This window comes from Vicia villosa, unplaced genomic scaffold, assembly GCF_029867415.1.
Source record: "Vicia villosa cultivar HV-30 ecotype Madison, WI unplaced genomic scaffold, Vvil1.0 ctg.000274F_1_1, whole genome shotgun sequence".
NCBI lineage: Eukaryota > Viridiplantae > Streptophyta > Magnoliopsida > Fabales > Fabaceae > Vicia > Vicia villosa.
Window position 1 is genome coordinate 12,501 of NW_026705116.1, and position 5,270 is coordinate 17,770.

Genomic DNA, 5,270 nt, shown 5'->3' on the forward strand with positions numbered 1-5,270 from the left:
ATAGTGTTGCATACATCATAAATAGATCTCCTACAAAGGCGGTCCATGGTAATTCTCTACTCTATATGGTTGTCATAAGTTTGGTAAAACTAACTTATGGAAACATGTTGAATAATATGTTATATTCACTTCAACTAAAGAGATATGTCGAGTAAGATGTCTCATGCAAAATCATCTGACATCGTGACTATCAGGTACAATTGGATTTGTTGAAGTCTGTTTTAAGTGACAGGTGCAAAATATTTTGGAATATTGTGCAATTCAATCTGGAACTTGATTTAGGGAAATAAGATTTTATATGTTTTCAACATATATGATTAGTTTCTAAATATGCAGAATATTTGAAAAACTAATATTTGAAGCCCTATCTTTTAGGAAGATTTTGTCTTTGAAGTGACTGTGTCTTTGAAGTGTGTCTTTGAAGCCCTATCACGGTTGTGTTTGAAGGGGATTGAGAAGGTTCCCATACCAAGGCGAGTCTTAGGTAGGTATATCACGGATAGTGATTGGGCGAGAAGGTTGTAAACGGAATGTTGTTTGCATAGTACTTCAAACTGATACTATCATAGTGGACATATCCCTGTCTTGATAGACCCCATAATAGGTATTGTTATATACTAAACTAAGTGAACATTTTCTTGTGTTAATTTAAGTTTCTGCATTGTTTTGTTGTATACTTTGTCACTTAAAAGAAGAAATTTTTATCGCTCAGGAGAAGTATGTTTCAGATATGCTTAAAAAATTCAGAATGGAGAACTGTAAACCAGCATCAACTTCCATGGCTTTGATCGAGAAACTTCAGTTGGATGATGGTGCAAAAAAATCAGATAAAACAATAGAAGTTTAATTGGTTCTTTAATTTATCTCACCAACACAAGGTTTGATATAATGCATTTTGTTCGCTTGGATTCCAGATATATGAATGAACTAAGTTAGCTTCATTTTAAGCAGTTAAGAGGATTCTTCGTTATCTTTAAGAAACTAAGAAGCTTGGAATCAAATATGTGAAAGAAGAAGATAGCAACCTAGTCGAATTTACATATAGTGATTGGGCTAGAAGTCTTAATAACGAAAGAGCACACCAACCTACGTTTTTTGTCTAGGGACTAAACCTATTTCATGGAGTTCTAAAAAGAAAAACTTAGTTGCTTTATCATCAACAGATGCTAAGTTTATTTCATCAAATGAGGCAACACATGAGGTTAACTGCTTAAAATAATTTTGAGTGATTTGCATCAAAAGATTATAGATCATACTCCTATCTTTTGTGATATTCAATCTGCAATAGCAATGTCTAAAAATGCAGTTTTTCATGGAGGATCCAAGCACATTGAATTGTGTCACAACTACATTCGTGATATGGTGAAAATGAAAGAAATTTATTTAGATTTCATCAATGGTGGAGAGCAGCTCGCAGATGCTTTTACCATAAGAAGCTTCAACAATTCAAAGATTCTATCTTGATTACAAATTAAATGAGTTATTTAAATGTTAATTAATCAGTGACATGATTAGTCATTTTTCAATTATATTTTATTTATGTCAATTTATGTGTTTTTCTTAGTGGTTACAAGTAGGGGTGGCAAAACGGGCCCGGCCCGCGGGGAAAGCACGTTTTACCGGCACTTTTTCGCGGGGCGGGACAACGTTTTAGGTCCTCTCTCTTTAATGTGTCTGCCCCGCCCCGTCCCGTTTTTTGTGGGTTTTTGCAGGCATTTGTTTTTTATAGTATTTTATTATTTTTAGGCCTAAAAAGCCGAATGCCCACGGGCTTTCCCGCCCCGCACTCACTTTTTTGCGGAGCAAGGTTTTAGACCCACACTTTTAAAAAAGCCCGCCCTACCCCGTTTTTTCGCGGACTTTTGCAGGGCGGGCCTAAACGGGGCAGGCATGCCCATTTGCCACCCCTAGTTACAAGCATAACAATAATGTTGAGTTTATTGTATTTTATGTAGTTGCATAACTTACATCCTTTCATCTTCTCTATTCTATATTGTTTTTAAGAAATATTGTAAGTTCCATTGCAAAAAAACATACATTAATTAAAATTCAGATTGCAAAATAGTCTTTTTTTTATATTTTTCTCTACCAAAATTCTTATTGTCACAACAATATATAAGACCACAATTTAAAATTCATTTATTTAAATCAACATTTAAAAGAGTTTATAGAAATTAGGATATTTATATTTATTCTCAAATCAAAATTATAATAAAACTAATATAAAATACAGCACAAAAACAAAGTTTTTTTTTGTCCATTTCCTTTTCTTTACTATATATGTCAGAAAATTTTACTTTATACCCCTACAATTATACTCATACCCCTACACATAAAAAATTAAGACCGAAATACCCTCGTATTAATAATACATATTTTAAAATTTTTCATTTTTTTTCACATTTCAAAAAAAAAATTCAAAACACCTAAAAATATATAAACCGGAACACTTTTTCAAAGTGTTTCGGTTTAAAAAAAAACACACCGGAACACTTGAAAAAAGAATTCCGGTAGTCAAAATTTTCAAGTTACATACCGGAACAGTTAGTTAAAGTCTTCCGGTAATTTTAAAGTTGAATAAAGTGGGTGCTAAGGTGCAAACCGGAACACTTATTTAAAGTGTTCCGGTGGTTTATTTTTTTTAAAAAATTCTAGACTTTAGGCAACGTTTTAAAAGTGTTGCCTAAAGTTACTGGGAACAGAGCAAAAGCGTTGCCTATGGTATCACAGCGTCACAATACATTTCAGGCAATGTCAATTACTTTAGGCAACGGTTTAAAACCGTTGCATAAAATCTATAATTTTTTTTAAAAAAAAATAACCACCGGATCACTTTAAATAAGTGTTCCGGTTTGCACTTTCAAACCCCATTTTAAATACCTTGAAAACTACCGGAACTCTTTTTCTAAGTGTTCCGGTATGTATTTTTTTAAACCGGAAGACTTTAAAAAAGTGTTCCGGTTTATATATTTTTGGGTGTTTTGATTTTTTTTTTAAACGTGAAGAAAAAATGAAAATTTTTAAAATGTGTATTATTTAAAACAAGGGTATTTAGGTCCAATTTGTTTTCATGTAGGGGTACAGGTATAATTGTAGGGGTATAAAGTAAATTTTTCTATATGTCATCATGGTCTCTTTGTCTATTAATGTGGATTAAAGGGAACTCGTAGAAATTTGAAAAAATGAAAACAGCATAAAGAAGTAAAAAAATGCGTCATACATGATACTTTTGAAGAGCAGTCCAAGACTGGAAATCCTTCTATCGATGCAACATAAGACACCTGCAAGTTGCAATAATAAGTTAAGTTTAAAAAAGGTACATAATATCTTTTGCGGTTATTGCGAATATTACTAAATTTTCATATATATCTCATTAATAATTCATCATCATTTTGAATATTACTAATTCTTTTAAAATATATCTTAAATCTACGATATAATTAAAAAAGAAAGTAGACCAAATAATTTTTGGTGACAACTTCTCTACCCATTATAAAAAATTGGTAACTTACATTCCACCAATCATATTGCAACATTTAATTTTATCTTATTTAATTATTTATTAAATAACATATTTTTTTGTTATTTCCAAAGCATTTTACACTAAAATAACTTTACCTAACTTTTTGTGATAGGTAGATAAGAATTCACCATAATTTTTACGAGTATTGCTTAATCTTTTGCAGCTTGATGCAGTCTGATGCAGCTTGATACGGTCGATGCGGTGTTCTGACGCGGCTATTGCGGTGTTATGATGCGGTTTTTATTTTAATTTGCAATCACACCGCAATTACGGCCTGATGTTGATGCGGACACTGCAACCGCATCAGGTGATACGGACCGCAGTTTAAAACCATGCTTCCTATAGAACTTGATTCTTAATAATATACTAACTGTGTGAAACGAGACTATGTTTTTGGGTTTGTGTGTGTTTAGACTATGTTTTTGGGTTTGTGTTATTCTCTCAAACCGCTTTTTCATCTCTTTAATCAAGACTTTATTCAACAAAACCACATCCGACGAAAACCATCAGCTGCAAAACTTTAATCCTCCGCCTGTTTGGATGTTCGGTTAGCTTGGGTAGCGGATTTCACGGGTTGAAGAAAAAGAGTAAAAAAAAATATGTCGCCAATACTTTCAACACAACCATGGTGAAATTCAAAATAAATTGAATTTGGAAAATATAACAGAAGATCTCAAATACATTACAATATAACCATTAAACTAAAGAGAAAAGGACGGAATTAATTCAACACCATGAAGCATTTTGGAATAGATGTTTATCAATATGGAGATATTGATTAAACATGTGAACAAAGACAAGACGGTCAGCGGAGGAAATATATACACAATGAAAAATAAACAATGACAAAAATACCTATTTTGAGCTGCTCATATGGGGTCTTTGTCAAAACAAATGACACTGCCTCTGCCATGAACTGTGAACATATTCTTCTGGATAATACCTCAATTTTGGTGTGGCCCTTCAAGTATCAAGGTCAAAGAAACATAGAAGAATCAGACTTGTAGTTGGATAAATTAAGCAAAGCAAGCAAATATCCTATTAGACTAGTTCAGTTGGTTGGAACATTTGTTAGCAAGTTTCCAGTAAGGGGTTCAACTTCACTTGGTGTAAACATTCATTTCCTATTCCAATTCCCCTTCCTTTCTTCAAATTGTCATTTTTATCTTCTATCATCTACAGCAAAAACTAATGATAGGCAAGAATTGAGAATTTACCATGGCCAATTCAATCATCATACTTTGCTGCCATTATAAGGAAATTTGTATCTTAGCTGTAAAACTTTAATCTATCTCCAAGTGTTTGGGTTGAAGACTATCACCTTTTACTCAAAGAAGAAGATTCAAATGCTATTGTAGAGTACTGTATAAGAAAAAGAGATACTATGTACTGTAGTAGTATTGAATAGTAAGAAAGAGAGATATTAAAAAATATGCATTTTGCCACTTTCCAAGAAAAATTAATGACTATCTATGCTAGTAGTGGCTAGTAATAGTAAGAATTATTACTATCACAAGTTGAGTCTAATACCTACTTAAAAGTTGAGCCACTTCATGTCAGCTACAATAAAAAGGGCATCAAGTAAGGTTGTAAACATGACCACCAACCAAGTAAACTCGGTCACGCTAAATATTTCAATTTTTTATCATTTGTTTACTGCTAACCACTTAAAGTGTGGATGCTATCAAACTGCTCCATAAGTAGGAAATATGACCACCAATCGTGTCAAGATCCACGGCCAGATTTA

General features: G+C 32.6%; 1 long non-coding RNA gene across 1 annotated transcript in view; it reads right to left on the reverse strand.

Moving 5' to 3' along the window:
* The window catches only part of LOC131626213 (uncharacterized), a 7,021-nt gene extending 2,098 nt beyond the window's left edge, over window positions 1-4,923 (reverse strand). The window contains exons 1-3 of the long non-coding RNA XR_009291071.1: window positions 4,741-4,923; window positions 4,379-4,484; window positions 3,221-3,281 (exon numbers count right to left, since the gene is read on the reverse strand). This is a non-coding gene — a long non-coding RNA (uncharacterized LOC131626213). The remainder of the gene's footprint in view (window positions 1-3,220; window positions 3,282-4,378; window positions 4,485-4,740) is intronic.
* Between the last annotated feature and the right edge of the window lie 347 nt (window positions 4,924-5,270).